Genomic DNA, 16527 nt, shown 5'->3' on the forward strand with positions numbered 1-16527 from the left:
ACAGTAATTTTTTGCATGGTTTTAATAGACACTAAATTTTCTAGGAATGGAACTGCTTAGTAAACAGAGGGCAGATTATACTTTGTTTTCTTCAGAACTTTAACAAGAGTTGTTAACTGTTTTTGGAAAATCATTACCAATGGCATTGGTCCTTTTGGCATCTGATTCTCTAATACAACTCAATTGTTTCAGTCTACATTTGTAGATGTCATGTGCAAGGCATTTCTTTGTATGTGTGCAAGTGTCAGTTTCCTTAATAATGAATGCTGTGATGGTTATACCTGAACATTGCAGTATTACAATGTATTAAATTACCTTTCTTTCTTTTATATTATATTAGGCATTATCTTAAGTTTTGAAAACTGAGGATAGATAAATTGCCTACTTGCATCTCATTTCAGGTTTGTCTTCTTCTTTTATTTTTTAAAGATTTTATTTATTTATTAGGAGAGTACATGCCACGTGAGTAGGAGGAGGGGCAGGGAGGGAGAGAGAGAGGAATCCCAAGCTGACTCTGAGCTGAGGCTGAGCACAGAGCCCAGGTGAGCATGCAGCCAGGGTAGGGGGTATTCGATCGTTCAGTCTCATGACCCTGAGATTATGACCTGAGCCGAGAGTCAGACATGCAACTGACTGAGCCACCCAGGCACCCCAGTTTGTGCTCTTGAAACAAAAAAATTTTATTTTAGTGGAGTTTCTGGATGGAGCCTATATTTAATGGAAATCTACCTTGCCTTTCAAGAGAGATAGGATGTTGATGTTGATCTATGTTATAAATGTCTGTCCTTTTCTTTTTCTATTTTCCCTTCCCATTATGAAGTATATGATACTCAGACAAGAATACGGTGTTGTGCATGTAACTTATGAAGCATATAATAAAACCAGTACCTGTGAACTCATCACCCAGGTTAAGGAATAGAACATTACCAGTATTGTTGGTATGTTTCTCCTTGATTTCCATTCACATCTCTACCAGGGATAAAACTATTTGTAATTTTTGTTTTGATTTGTTTGTTATTTCCTTCCTTAAGTTTCCCACTTTTGTATGTATTTCAAAAATTTATAATTTAGTATTGCTTATTTTTTAGCTATAAAAATGGAATCATAGTATACATATATTCTTGTCTTGTTTTACTACATATATTTATTTGCTTTGGCTAATCAGTATTATGTTTTTAAGATTCACCTATATCTATATGTGTAACTGTTATTTATTTTCTCAGGTATATGGATTAGTATATGACTGTACCACAGTTTATCCTTTCTTCTAAAGATAGACATTGTTTAAAAAAAAAAGATGGACATTGTTTTTTTCCATTTTGTTGGTATTACAGAGATATTCTTTTTTTTTAAAAATATTTTATTTATTTATTTGACAGGCAGAGATTACAAGTAGGCTGAGAGGCAGGCAGAGAGAGAGAAGGAGGAAGCAGGCTCCCTGCCGAGCAGAGAGCCCGATGTGGGGCTCGATCCCAGGACCCCGGGATCATGACCTGAGCTGAAGGCAGAGGCTTTAACCCACTGAGCCACCCAGGCACCCCTTACAGAGATATTCTTGCTTATCTTCAGGTGCACATGTACAAACATTTCTCTACAACAGTGAATTTTAAACATTTTTTAATTTTTAAAGATTTTATTTATTTGAGAGAGAGAGAGAGAGCACGAGCGGGGGACGGAAGGGCAGAGGGAGAAGCAGGCTCCCCACAAGCAGGGAGCTTGATGCAGGGCTCTGTCCCAAAACCGTTGAGATCAGGATGCGATTGAGCCACCTGGGTACCCCTTTAAACATTTTTTTAAAAGATTTTTTTTATTTGTTAGAGATAAAAAGCATGAGCAGAGGGGAGGGACAAGCAGACTCCCCACTTAGCAGGGAGCCCCACACAGGGCTTGATACCAGGAACCTGGGATCATGACCAAGCCAAAGGCAGATGCTTAAAGAACTGAGCCAGCCACCCAGGTGCCCCAGATTTTAAACATTTTTGATGGTGACCCCCCTCATGCATGCATAGAATTGAAAGAAAAATGAGGATCAATAGATCGATATTCATCCTTAATATACATGATGCACTCATCCTTTCCATTTTATTTCTCTCTTAAGTGCTAATTGTGACCTAAATGTTTTCACAGTTTAAGATAGTTATCTTGGTCTCTTGCGGAGACTAGTGTGTTGACCTGACTTCCCTTTGCCAGAGGGCAACATCTCATGAGGTGAGAGTGCACCTGGCTAAGCAGAACACTGCTCCTACACCTAGAAACACCTGGTTTCTTGAGCTCAGTAAAAATTCAGCTAGGACTAAATTTGGGTTCAGCCCCTAAGTACCTGCCATTCCTTTATGGGATGAATTCCCTAGGTATGCCCTAACCAGATATTTTGAGTTATGCAAGAGTCCCACCATTCTCAGAGAATGTGAGGGGCAAAATAGGATTGGTTGGAGCTTTCTGTTCTTGATGTGTGCTTTGTTTACTTTCATATCAGACTTGGCTCCTCCCCTTACTGACTTCTTAAAGGCCCAGATCTCAGTAGTTTATTCTTCAGTTTTCTGGTGACTTTCTAATGTCCATATTAGATATTTGAGATATTTCCTCTTACTTGGGTTCTTTACTTTGCTATATTCTAGATAGCTTCAATTTTTTGCTGAAGAGTATGAGAGTTAATTTACATAGGAATTTGTTACTTTCATCTTAAGTAGTTAGTAAAAAACACAGAAGCTATATGTTTTAACTCTGTCTTGGTGTCTGTTTAGAATATGTATGCAAACTGTAATTTACAGAGCTGTGCTTTGAACCTCAGAGGAAGAATATTTACATTTGGTGCTATTTTTTAATACAGGTTTTTCTTTTAAATTCAGTTCACCCACCTACAGTATTATGTTAGTTTCAGGTGTACATTATAGTGATTCAGCAGTTCCACACATCACTCTGTGCTCCTCAAGATAAGTGCACTCCTTAATCCCCATCACCTATTTAACCCATCTCCCTCTCCCTTCCCCTCTGGTAACCATCAGTTTGTTCTCTCTTATTAAGACTCTGTTTCTTGGTTTGCCCTCCTCTCTCTTTTTTTTCCCTTTGCACTTTTGTATTGTTTCTTAGATTCCAGATATGAATGAAATCATGGTATTTGTTTTTCTCTGGGTGACTTATTTTGCTTAGCATTATACTCTCTAGCTCCATCCATATTGTTGCAAATGGCAAGATTTCATTCTTTTCTGTGGCTGAATAGTATTCTGTGTGTGTCTTTTTTTTTTTTTTTAAGATTTTATTTATTTATTTGAGGGAGAATGAGTGAGAGAGAGCATGAGAGAGGAGAAGGTCAGAGGGAGAAGCAGATTCCCCAAGGAGCCGGGAGCCCGAGGTGGGACTCGATCCTGGAAGTCCGGGATCATGATCTGAGCCGAAGGCAGTTGCTCAACCAACTGAGCCACCCAGGCGCCTTGTGTGTGTCTTTTTTAATCCATTCAACAATTGACGGACACTTGGGTTGCTTCTGTATCTTGGCTGTTGTAAATAATGCTGCTATAAACGTAGACATTGAAGTGTTTTTGAATTAGTGTTCTTCTGTTCTTTGGGTAAATACCCACTAGTGGGATTGCTGGATAGTGGAGTGGTTCTTTTTTAATTTTTTGAGGAACCTCCATGCTATTTTCCAGAGTGGCTACACTAGTTTGAATTCCCACCAGCAGTACACCAAGGGTTCCTTTTTCTCCATATTGTCTCCAACACATGTTTTTTCTTGTGTTGATGATTTTATCCATTCCAACTGGCATACATTTGGTACTATTCCTGATGACTTGTGTAGGGAGTGCTGAATAGGACTGGAAACAAGAATAACCAAAGTAATGCAGTTTTTAAAATCTCACTTTTTATGAACATAAGACTCAAAAATAATAAACACAAAGGTTTTCTCCAGTCTAGAAGATGTGTTACGGTTATTGTTACAATTTTTAAATTTAATTTTATTTTCCTAAAGATTTTATTTATTTATTTGGGAAAGAGAGCATGAGCAGGAGCATGAGTGGGGTTTGGGGGAGGTAGGGAAAAGCAGGCTCAAGCAGGCTCCCCGCTGAGCAGGGGAGCCTGATTGGGCCTCCATCCCAGCACCTTTAGATCATGACCTGAGCCAAAGGCAGATGCTTAACAGACTGAGCCAACCAGGTGCCCCTGTAATTTTTTTTTATTGTAGTAAAGTATATAATAACATAACATTTACTTTTTAAAAGAAATTTTAAAAAATATTTTATTTATTTATTTGCTAAAGAGAGAAATCACAAGTAGGCAGAGAGGTAGGCAGAGAGAGAGGGGGACGCAGGCTCTCTGCTGAGTAGAGCCTGATGCGGGGCTTGATCCCAGGCCCCTAAGATCATGACCCGAGCTGAAGGCAGAGGCTTAACCCACTGAGCCACCCAGGCACCCAAAATTTACTGTTTTAACCGTTTTTTTCTGTTTTAATCATTTAAGAATGTACAGTTCAGTAGCATTCAGTACATTCACATTGTTGTGCAACCATAATTACTATCTATCTCTAGAACTTTATCTTTCCAAACAGAAACTGTAACACATTAAACAGTAATTCCTCATCCTCCCCTCCTCCCAGCCCATGGCAGCCAGCATTCTACTTTCTCTATGAATTTGACTACTTTGAGTATCTCGAAGACAGAAAATCATATAGTATTTGTTCTTTTGTATCTGGTTTTATTTCATTTAGCATAATGTTTTCAAGGTTCCTCCGTGTCGTAGCATGTGTGAAAACACTGCTTTTTGAGGCTAATATTCCATTATATGTATATGCTACATTTTGTTTATCTGTTAATCTATCAGTGGACATTTAGGTTGTCTTCATCTTCTGGCTATTATAAATAATGCTACTATGAACTTTGGTGTTCAGATATCTAAGTACCTGCATTCAGTTCTGTTGGGTATATACCCAGAAATGGAATTGCTGGATCATATGGTAATTCTGTGTTTATTTTTTCTGAGGAACCACCATACATTTTACTGTTTTTTTTTAAACATCTATAACTTATTATAGATGAATTTCTAATTAATAGTTATAGAACTGTGTTATCATTTTTAATGGCTGTGTAAGATTTTAAAGTATGAATATATCATGGTTTATTTGTAGACATTCTGTAATGGTAATAGTTTTGCTATTATAAACAATACTATGATTCATCATTCAACAATAGTATTTATTCATCAGAGATTTACTGAACATCTGCTGTGTACTGAGCATATGTAATAGCTCTTATGTCCATATATGCTTGTACACATCTGTTTAATTAGAATACATTTTTTAAGAAGTGGGGCTCTTGGGTCAAAGGATGGGCATATTTTGAAGTATGGCTATTTTCCTGAGAGCTTTTATAATGATAAACTGTTGTTAGATATAATCTCAGCAGTAGTGAATAGGAGTGCTAGATTCCATATACCTTAGGGAACAGTGGCTCTTACTGATATTTTTAGTATTTGTCAGTCTGAAATAATAATGATAATAGTTTGCATCTCTTTGGGGTGCCTGGGTGCCTCAGTCTGTTAGTGTCTGCCTTCGGCTCAGGTCATGATCTTAGGGTTCTGGGCTCCATCCTTATATGTTAGGCTCCCTGCCTCGTGGGGAATCTGCTTCTCACTCCACCTCTGCCTCTACCTCTGCTCCTTTCTCTTTCTTGTTCATTCGTACTCTCTCAAATAAATAAATAAAACCTTAAAAAAATGATTTGCATCTCTTTGATTACTAGTGAAGTTTAACATCTTGTGCTTAGGCTTTAATTTCTTCTTTTGTAAGCTGTATTTTCATGTATATCTGCCCATGCGGAACTTCTTATATGTTAAGGGTATTAAATCTGTTTTGTATTGTAGATATTTTCTAATTGTCATTTGTGTCTTAGCTTTCTTTCACAATGGCTTTTGCAGTGTAGATGTTTTGTTTTTAAAAAGTTTATTTATTTTTAGTATTCTCTGCACCCAATTGAGGGCTCATACTTGACCTCTAGCTTAAGAGTTGCATACTCTTCCAACTGAGCATCAGGCACCCCTAGGTGCTTTACATTTTTATAGTCCTTTATGATCTCTGTTTTGGTCCCTTGTTCTGGTGTTCTTTCCCCACCCTGATTCAACCTTTATGTAATTTTTTGGTATATAATAGATTTGTAGGAAATGTTTTTTAGAGATAGAAACCTCTGCATGAACTGATTACATCGATGTTTTGGATAACTCTAATATAGATAGGGACAATGAGGTGTAGAAGGAAGGTGAGGAATCAAAACTTTATTTTAATCTTTAATTTTTAAAAGATTTTATTTGTTTATTTGAGAGAGAGAAAGCATGAGGGAGTGTGAGGGGGCTGGGAAGGGGGAAGTTCATTGGGAGAGGGAAAGAGAGTCTCAAGCAGACTCTGTGCTGGGTGCCTAGCCCAACCAGGGGAGAGGGGCTCGATCTCATGACCCTGAGACCATGACTTGAACCAAAGCCAAGAGTCACTTAACCAACTGAGCCACCCAGGTGCTTCTAACCATTTTTATTTTTAGTGAAAATCTACATAGAGAACAATGAAAACTTTTCTGGACTCATGCTAGAACCTGATTTGCTTTTCATTGATTTCTAAGGGTTAGGGATGTATTTCCTTGTTCCTTATTAATTCAGATATGTAGGGTATGTTAGGTGAGAGAAATGATACATTAAACAGCCTTTTTTTTTTTTTTTTTTTTTTTTAAAGTAGTCTTCAAGTCTAGTGTGGGGCTTGAACTCAGGACTCTCAGATCAAGAGTCACATGCTGTACCACCTGAGCTAGACATGTATCTCAGCCCAGAGATATTCTCAAATTTACTTGTTCTCAAAATTTCTTTTTATTTTTTATTAAAAAAATTTTTGGAAGATTTTATTTATTTATTTATTTGATAGGGACAGTGAGAGAGAGAGAGAGAGAGATATCACAAGCAGGGGAGCAGCAGAGGGAAAGGGAGAAGCAGGCTTCCCGCTGAGTGGGGAGCCAGATGTGGGGCTCTGTCCCAGGACCCTGGGATCATGACCTGAGCCCAACTGACTGAGCCACTCAGGTGCCCCTACTTTTAAATTTTTAAATTTTTTTAAAGATTTTTGTTTGTTTATTTGATAGAGGAAGAGAGAACACAAGAAGGAGGAGCAGGAGAGGGAGAAGTAGGTAGGGTAGGACCCTGGGTAATCCTGGACCTGAGCCAAAAGCAGACATTTAACCAACTGAGCCTCCTAGGTGCCTCTCAGAATTTCTCGCACTGTCATCATTGGAAGTTTCTGAAATGGATGCTGCTTCAGTTGTTATCCTGCTCTTTGCTTTTGTAGTTGCTTTTGCCTTTTCTAAGTCCCTAAATCACATTCTTTGAGACTTGTGCTTACTATTAACCTCTGTTCTTTTCTCTGTCTTGTTGCCTATGTGGTCCCTGATTTTTTTGTCTTTTCTGTACTTTTATTCTTTTCTTTCCTTTTCATTTCTTTCCTGTTTCAACGTAAGTTCAATAAAGATTGGAAGTACTTATTTCTTCTGGCATAGAAGAAACTAATCATACCATGTGATCTTCAGTTTTTATTTACAGATTCTTTACAGCAGTGTGTACATTTTAGGCTTCCTTAAGCTCTGAGTGTATAATTTTTCTGGACATTTGCATTTGCCTAGCTACTTGGATGATAGTGTGAATGTAGAGGAAGTATTGTCATTTGACCTAAAATATAATAAAATACAGTAATAATGATATGATATTGGGGCAGCTGGTTGGCTCAGTTGAAAGAGCATGAGTTTTGATCTCAGGGTCATGAGTTTGAGCCCTGCTCTTGGGTTTGACTATTACTTAAAATGAATAAATAGATTAAAACTTAAAAAACATATGTAATGATATGAAAAAATGTTTTTGAGCCTTATGAACTTAATAGTGAACCTGCCTAGTAACCTTGACCAAGTCATTTAAAGTGGCGTATATTTTATTTTGTACATTTAGATGATCTCATATTTTGGCTTCCTTTTCTTTTTTTTTTTTTTTTTTTTAATCTTTTTTTTTTTTTAATTTTATTTATTTATTTGACAGAGAGAAATCACATGTAGGCAGAGAGGCAGGCAGAGAGAGAGAGAGGAGGAAGCAGGCTCCCTGCTGAGCAGAGAGCCCGATGCGGGACTCGATCCCAGGACCCTGAGATCATGACCTGAGCCAAAGGCAGCGGCTTAACCACTGAGCCACCCAGGCGCCCCGTTGGCTTCCTTTTCTTAGATAGAATTTTGCTTACATACCAAATGCAAGAGCCAGAGATTTAAAAGTCAGAGGACTTTAGGGATCATCTGGTATCTATTCTGTTGCTTCTACAAATATTCACCTGGCAGTGTTTTGGTCTTGAGGGTATATTGAAATCTCTGGCTTCATAGAACTTACAGTTATTTATGAAAAGAAGGTTGTGAAGAAAGTGTGATCTTATTTAAAGATTCCTCACTTTGTTTTGGTAGGTCTTAATATGTTCAGAAGAAAAAGGGTTTGATTCCTTATATGCCAAATTGTAATTCAGGAACTGTAAAGTAGGAGGAAAGCAACCCTGAATGAGTGAATTAGGACAGTGGCTCTCAAAATTTTCTGTGTATGAATCACCTGAGGTTCTTGTTAAAATGCAGATTCTGTTCAGTGGATCTAAGGTGAGACCTGAGATGGTCCAAGTCTGTGAAACACATTTTGAGTAGAAAGGAGTTTGTATATAATTAAGAGAAAAGAATAGTGTTCTACCATTTTGAGAAGAATGGTATGGAGCAATGGAACACAGGCTTGGAGTTGTGAGTAGCATACCACACTTGGCTTTGGTGAAATGAAATTATAAGAGATGTTAATGGCTATATTTTAAGAGGGTGTATTAAGGAGGTTATCACCTGTTTTTTTTTTTTTTTTAAAGATTTTATTTATTTATTTGACAGAGAGAGATCACAAGTAGGCAGAGAGGCAGGCAGAGAGAGAGGAGGAAGCAGGCTCCCTGCCGAGCAGAGAGCCCGATGTGGTACTCGATCCCAGGACCTGAGATCATGACCTGAGCCGAAGGCAGTGGCTTAACCCACTGAGCCACCCAGGTGCCCGGTAGTCACCTCTTTTTTGAATGGCATTCAGAACTGAGATTGGATGGTGAGTGGGTCTAAAACGTTTGAAAGGATACTAGGAAGTGAAAGAGTTAAAGATCTTCAGGTATGATGAAAGTAAATACCTAGTCAGGTAAACAATTTATGAGTTAAGTTTTGACTAGGAGGATTTATTTGTATTTGGAAAAGTTTCCTCCCCTTTTTATAATTACTCTAATTGGCATAGTTCTTGTAGTTAAAAAATGTAAAAATAAATGCTTTTTAAATTTTTTAATTTTTAAAAAAATTTTAAAAAAGATTTTATTTATTTTACAGAGAGAGATCACAAGTAGGCAGAGAGGCAGGCGGGGTGCGAGGTGAAGCGGCTCCCTGCTGAGTAGAGATTCCCGATACGGGGCTCGATCCCAGGACCCTGAGATCATGACCTGAGCGAAGGCAGAGGCTTAACCTACTGAACCACCCAGGTGCCCCTAATTCCTTTTTTTAAATAGATAATATAGGTTTGTTTGTTTGTTTTTTTCCATAGGCACATTCTGTGTGGGAAATATGTCAGATTTCTTTGTTTTCCAGGTCTGAATAAAACTTAACTGTGTGCTTAAGTTGCCTTTCTCCAATCTGTTCTCTGGGGACAGCTACTTAGAACATAAACCAAGCTGGGAGTTCATTTTACTTCATAGAATTAGCAAGACTCTTAATTTTGGATTGGTATAAAAAATGTTCAGTGGGTATTGGACATTTATCTGTAGGGAAAAATTTGGCAAACTGGTCTTGGAACCAGCAGCCTTTTATTTAGTGCTGTGAATTCACAGTGCTAGTGTTTCCATTTGTGTTTTTAGAAATTTATACTTTTGGGGTACCTGGGTGGCTCAGTTGGTTAAGCGTCTGGTTTTGGCTCAGGTCATGATTTTAGGGTCCTGGGATTGAGTCCTACATCGGGCAGAGCCTGTCTCCCTCTCCTCCCCGCTTGTTCGCTTTCTCTCTCAAATAAATAAAATCTTTAAAAAAAAAAAAAAAGAAATTTAAACTTTTTCCCCCCTTTCTGGTACTATTTTAGAAATAATCCATGTTCATATTTCCCTTTTAATATTGCATCTGGCCTCCTTCAACATGAAGAGATTGGGAAAATTACTGTGAATCTTCATATTATTATGACCCCTTGATTAGTGTTACTGGAATATTGGCTTCCTTGAAAATAGTTACAGTATAGTAAGGAGAATTTTAGGTTATTGTGTTGTTATGGAGGCAGAAAGATGTGAAATGTAATCATGGACAGAATATGACTATTTTAATTCTAATGGCTCATTATAATCAAATACATGTCAAGTGTTCTCTCTAGTAACAATTCAATTCTGTATATTTGGACAGCACTTATTATGTTACGTATATTGTTATTTCTCTAAGGTTCTTTGTTTGTTTGTTTGTTTTTTGTATTTAGTTCTCTTTTAACACAACTGTTAAAGCTCAAGTAAAACATCAGAGTGACATTATAATCTGTTCTAGAATCAGGCCAATGAAGAAATGAAATGAAGCACATTGTTGGCTGAAAATACAAGTTACATCTTTTTCAAGTTACATCTAAAATTTTTTAGAGCATGTATTGGAAATAAATTTCAGCTGTTCTTTTCTTTTCTTTTTTTTTTTTAAGATTTTATTTGCTTATTTGTCAGAGCAAAAACGAGAGCGAGTGAGCACAAGCAGGGGAAGCAGCAGGTAGAGGGAGAAGCAGGCCAAGGAGCCTGATGTGGCCTTAATCCCAGGACCCCAGAATCATGACCTCAGCTGAGGGCAGACACTTAACTGACCACCCAGGTGTCCCTCAGATGTTCTTATTCTGTGGAGTTTTTAAAAAATGTGATTATTTGAAAGTAAATGTCCATACAAAATAAGTTTCTTAAGTTTCTATTATCTTCCATTTTTAAACTGATTTTTCCTTTAGGACTGCATAAGCCTTTCCTGTATATTCTGAAAACTCAAGATAGTAATACCTGGAGTTAAAGTAAATGAAAAAGAAATTGCAGATAAGCCTAACATTGAGATAATTAAATTTAAAAGAATAAAATTAGTCGGTTAAGAATCTGACTCTTTTGATTTCAGCTTAGGTCTTAATCTCAGGGTTGTGAGTTCAAGCCTCATGCCCATTTAAATAAAATAATAATAATGATAAAAAGGGCATCTGGTTGGCTCAGTTGGTTAAGTATTTGCCTTTGGCTTGGGTCATGATCCCAGGGTTCTGGGATGGAGCCCTACCTCAGGCTCACTGCTCAATAGGGGGCCTGCTTCTCCCTCTTCTCTCCACTTATTGCTATCTCTCTCTCTTTCTCCCAAATAAATAAAATCTTTAAAAAAAATAATAAAATAAAGTTAGGATATTACTTATTCATGTTACCACTTACTAATAATGCCACCACATTGGTGTGTAGGTCCTTCAAGGGGTCCTTTAGTGTACATATTAAAAGACTCCTTGTTCTGTTAAAAAAAAATCATTAGAGGCAAATACTCCTAGTTCTGGTAAAAATCTTTTTTTTTTTTTTTTTTTTGGTAAAGTTGTTTAGTTAAATAAAATTTAAAAAGGAGGCTTTGGAGTCATGCTGCTGGATTTTTTCTTTTTCCTTTTTTGTAAAAATCCTAACCCTGCCTCTTAGTAGTTTTATGATATTGGAAGTAACTTGACATTTCTGTGTCCAACTTTATTAAAAAATGATCATATAAATAGTTTATTTCATAAGGGTTCTTATCAGGATTAAGTGAGATAATCCATGGAAAGTGCTTAGAAGAGTTTTTGGCACATAGTAAGTGCTTAATTAATGTTAGGGACTGGTACTCTTCATATTCAGGACCACACTATTGCATTGTCTGGTGAATTTATTTTGCTTTTTATTTTATTGTATTTTAATTTTTTTTTTTTAAGATTTTGTATATTTATGAGACAGAGACAGTGAGAGAAGGAACACAAGCAGGGGGAGTGGGAGAGGGAGAAGCAGGCTTCCTGCTGAGCAGGGAGCCGGATAGAGGGCTCAATCCCAGGACCCTGGGATCATGACCTGAGCCAAAGGCAGATGCTTAATGACTGAGCCACCCAGGTGCCCCTTGTATTTTAATTTTTAAAATATATTTTATTTATTCATTTAAGACACAGAGAGATACAGAGAGAGCATTAGCAGGAGGAGAGGCAAAGGTAGAAGAAGGAAATTTTCCACTGAGCTGGGATTCCAACATGGGGCTCAACCCCAGGACCTAGAGATCATAATCTGAGCCAAAAGCAGACACCTGACCCACTGAGCCACCCAGGCATCCTTACATGATACATTCAGTGTGTAAGTCAACCTTTTGGGTGGATTGGCCTTTGTTTTGAGCATCTTATCTTTTTACTGCAACTCTCTGTTTTCTGTAATCATTCCTGTTTTGCATATCAGGAAATTGAAATTTAAAGAGGTTAAGTAATTCCTCATACAACTATAAAACTCACTTTAAAATCCTACTTAATTTGAGGCCCCTGGCCGTCTCAGTTGGGGGAGTGTGCAACTCTTGATCTCAGAGTTGTGAGTTCAAGTTCCATGTAGTGTGTAGACATTACTTAAAAAAAAAAATCTTGGGCGCCTGGGTGGCTCAGTGGGTTAAGCCGCTGCCTTCAGCTCAGGTCATGATCTCAGGGTCCTGGGATCGAGTCCCGCATCGGGCTCTCTGCTCAGCAGGGAGCCTGCTTCCCTCTCTCTCTCTCTGCCTGCCTCTCCATCTACTTGTGATTTCTCTCTGTCAAATAAATAAATAAATAAAATCTTAAAAAAAAAAAAAAATCTTAAAATAGAAAAAGGGGCGCCGGGGTGGCTTAGTCATGAACCGTCTGCCTTTGTCTCAGGTCAGGATCCTGGGGTCCTGGGATCGAGCCCTGCATCGCGCTCCCTGCTTGGCAAGAAGCCTACTTCTCCCTCTCCCACTCACCCTGCTTGTGTTCCCTCTCTTGCTGTATCTCTGTCAAATAAGTAAATAAAATCTTTAAAAAATAAAAATAAATAAAAAAATAAAATTCTACTTAATTTAAAAATCCTTACACTATTTTACCTCTTAAAAGGTATAAAGCCTCTATTAGAAAACTTAACCTGTTATATTGTCTTTGGGATTTATGTATATAAATTTCATATTAGATTGGGAGTTTGTTTTATTTTTTTTTTAGAGTGGGAACTAATCTTATTTATTTTGGGGCTCCCCCACCAACTAGTAGAGTACCTGTCACATATTGGGTACCTAAAAAATAACTAGCTGAGTAGCAAATAGATACACAGAATGTTAGAAATAGAGGGGATTTTAGAGCTCATGGAAATCATAGAGACACAGAATTTCTAAAAAGAATTCTGTGTTGCTTACATAGAGCTACAGCTTTTGATTTTGACTCTTTATTTATAAAACAATTAGTACTGTCTATCACATCATCTCATAAAAGAAGCCATTTTGATACCAGAAAAAACTAGGAAGGACAGTCTCAGAGTAAGCACAGTTGGTAACTTTACACCCACTTTCGGTCGTGGCTGGCATCTTTTTAAAGATTAGATTTCAGGAACCATTATCTAATGCAACCCTCTTTCTTTAGAGATGATATATCTGAGCTCAGAAAAGTATCAGAGTTCTTAAAGCAAGGCAGAATAACTGAGTGTAGAACCCAGGTTTTCTGACTGCTGGCCCAAAATTTTGATCCAGTCACCTTCGTCTTCATCACGATGACACTTAGACATACAGAATTTGTTTCTTATGTGAGATCATATATCTAGGAAGAAGTAGAGCTGGGACTTGAATCCACGTTACCCAATTCCACTTTCAGTGAAACCTGTGCATTACTTACATGTAATCTTAACCCATTCTACCAGCCCTCATTCAGTTGTAAAGATGGAGTTATAAATGATTGAAAGGAAATGTTTGAGGGTGCCTGGGTGGCTCAGTCGGTTAAGTGTCTGACTTCAGCTTAGGTCATAATCTTGGGGTTCTGGGATCAAGCCCCGCATCCAGCTCTGTGTTCAGTAGAAAGTCTGCTTCTCTCTCTCCCTCTGCCCCTTCCCCCTGCTCTTGCTCTCTCACGCACACACACTGTCTCTCTGAAATAAAATCTTAAAAAAAAAAAAAAAAAGGAAATGTTTTATATTTAGCATTTTCTTTCCTTAAAAATTTCAGATTTGGAGCTTCAGCAGCTTCTTCCAGGGAGGAGGTCCAGTGTGGCTCCTGTTCCAACCTGCAATCTTGATTCACATCCATAGATTGGAATATTGGTGTACAAGCCATCCTCAGACACCTCACTAAGGACAGGTATGTGAAAGAGACAGTAAAGTTAAGTAGAATGAATGCTAATGTTTTTCCTATTTCTTGTTAGATGAAAACAGTTGACTGACTTTAAAAATTTAGCCCTTTATCCTGGTAAAAACAAAGCATTTGGAATATTAATTGAGTGCAGCAAAATATTTTCTTGATGGTAAAATATGTGTCAGAATGTTAACAGTGGTGAAACAGGGTAATTAAAATTTTTCTTCTTTCTCTCTCTTTTTTTTTTTTTTTTTTTTAAAGATTTTATTTATTTATTTGTCAGAGAGAGAGCGAGCGAGAGCGAGCATAGGCAGACAGAGTGGAAGGCAGAGTCAGAGGGAGAAGCAGGCTCCCTGCGGAGCAAGGAGCCCGATGTGGGACTCGATCCCAGGATGCTGGGATCATGACCTGAGCCGAAGGCAGCTGCTTAACCAACTGAGCCACCCAGGCGTCCCATTCTTCTTTCTCTTTTTGTGTATTTTTCAAATTATATTTATGAGCTTGTGTTAGTTACCTATTGTTACATAATAAACCACCCCTAACTAGTAGTTTAAAACATACCAGTCATTTATTTTGCTCAGGTACTTGTAATTTGGACAAGATCTGCTCAGTGGGAACAGCTTGTCTCTGTTAATATGTGGCCTAAGATGAAGTAGCTGGAAGGGTGGGGGCAGCTTGATGGTGGGGCACTGGAATTGTTTGAAGGCTTGGCACACTCATACATATGTCTGGTGGTTAATGCTAGCTTTTTTTTTTTTTAAAGATTTTATTTATTTATTTGACAGACTGAGATCACAAGTAGGCAGAGAGGCAGGCAGAGAGAGAGGAAGGGAAGCAGGCTCCCTGCGGAGCAGAGAGATGCGGGGCTGGATCCCAGGACCCTGGGATCATGACCTGAGCCAAAGGTAGAGGCTTAACCCTCTGAGCCACCCAGGTGCGCCTTAATGCTAGCTTTTGGTAGGAGCCTAAGCCTGGGCTGTTAGCCACAACACCTACATATGACCTCTTCTTTTGGTTGCTTGGCTTCCTCACAGCGTGGTAGCTAGGTTTCATGAAAGAGCATCCCAGGAGAGCAAGATGAAGTTGCATGGCATATTTGACTTTGTTTTGGAAGTCACATAGTAGTACTCTGCTTTTTTCTGTTGGTTGAGGTAGTCCTAAAGGTCCACCTAGGTTCAAAGAAGGGGGTAGATACAGACCACACCACTGATACGATACTTCAAGGAGTATCGTATCAGCATCTGATTAGAAGAAGGGCATATGGGATGGAATCTGCTATTGTAGCCATCTTTGGCAAATATGATGTGCCACAGTTTGTATTACTTTTAAGATAAGAGTATAAATAATGTGCATAATATGTAAAAAGAGGACCGTTGACAGAAAATAATGGTGTATAAGTTCAGTAGAATTTTGTGTGCTTTTCCTGTCTAAGTAAAGTATGATGCTGAACATAAGATGCCTAAACAGGAAGAGGAGAAATAGATTTTGAACTTTCTTTAGTATCAATGAAGCAGCAAACTGAAAAATGGAGACAAAAATTTATAAACAAGGTGAAAAATAAGATTTGTAGTTTGGATTTTTTGTTTTTGAAAAAATGCTTTTATTTTAGTTTAATGGCTACTTGTTTTTTTTTTTAATTTTAACAATTGGAGAATTATTTGGGAAACTGCTTTCTAGTATGATAGATTTGAGAAACTTGGTGTCAGTGTTACTCTATGCATCAAGTTTGTTTTGTCTATCAACTTCTTTTAAGGAATACTACGTAATCTTTTTTAGGATTGTACAATTTTATCTGCTAAATTTCTGGTAAATAGCTTAAAATTTCTGTGGAACAAGAAAATTTGCCAAGTTGTAGAATGTTTGATTGTGTTATTATTTTTTATAAAGACTTACTTATTTGAGAGAGAGAGAGCACTAGTGGGGAAGGAGCAGAGGGAGAGGGAGAGAATCTCAGGCCGACTCCTGCTGAGCAGGGAGCCCTACTTGGATCTCAATCTCAAGACCCTTAGGTCATGACTTGAGTTGAAATCAAGAGTCAGTTGCTTAACTGACTGAGCCACCCAGATGCCCCTATTTGGTTGTATTATTGATCACATTTACTCACCAGTTGCATGAATTGCCTTTGGCAGTTTTGAATATAGCTAGTATTTAATTTCTGAATGTAATGGGA

At 37.9% G+C, this 16527-nt stretch overlaps 1 protein-coding gene across 5 annotated transcripts in view; it reads left to right on the forward strand.

Moving 5' to 3' along the window:
- The window catches only part of NUMB (NUMB endocytic adaptor protein), a 190864-nt gene that overhangs the window by 32753 nt on the left and 141584 nt on the right, over positions 1-16527 (forward strand). For 4 of the 5 annotated variants that reach the window (XM_059182889.1, XM_059182887.1, XM_059182891.1 and 1 more), the window contains exon 2: positions 14232-14363. The gene's annotated coding sequence lies outside the window, so the exon portion shown is untranslated. Of the gene's footprint in view, positions 1-9386; positions 9536-14231; positions 14364-16527 lie in introns of those variants that run through there. The other variant, XM_059182888.1, reaches the window with a different exon arrangement.

This window comes from Mustela lutreola, chromosome 7, assembly GCF_030435805.1.
Source record: "Mustela lutreola isolate mMusLut2 chromosome 7, mMusLut2.pri, whole genome shotgun sequence".
Taxonomy (NCBI): Eukaryota; Metazoa; Chordata; class Mammalia; order Carnivora; family Mustelidae; genus Mustela; species Mustela lutreola.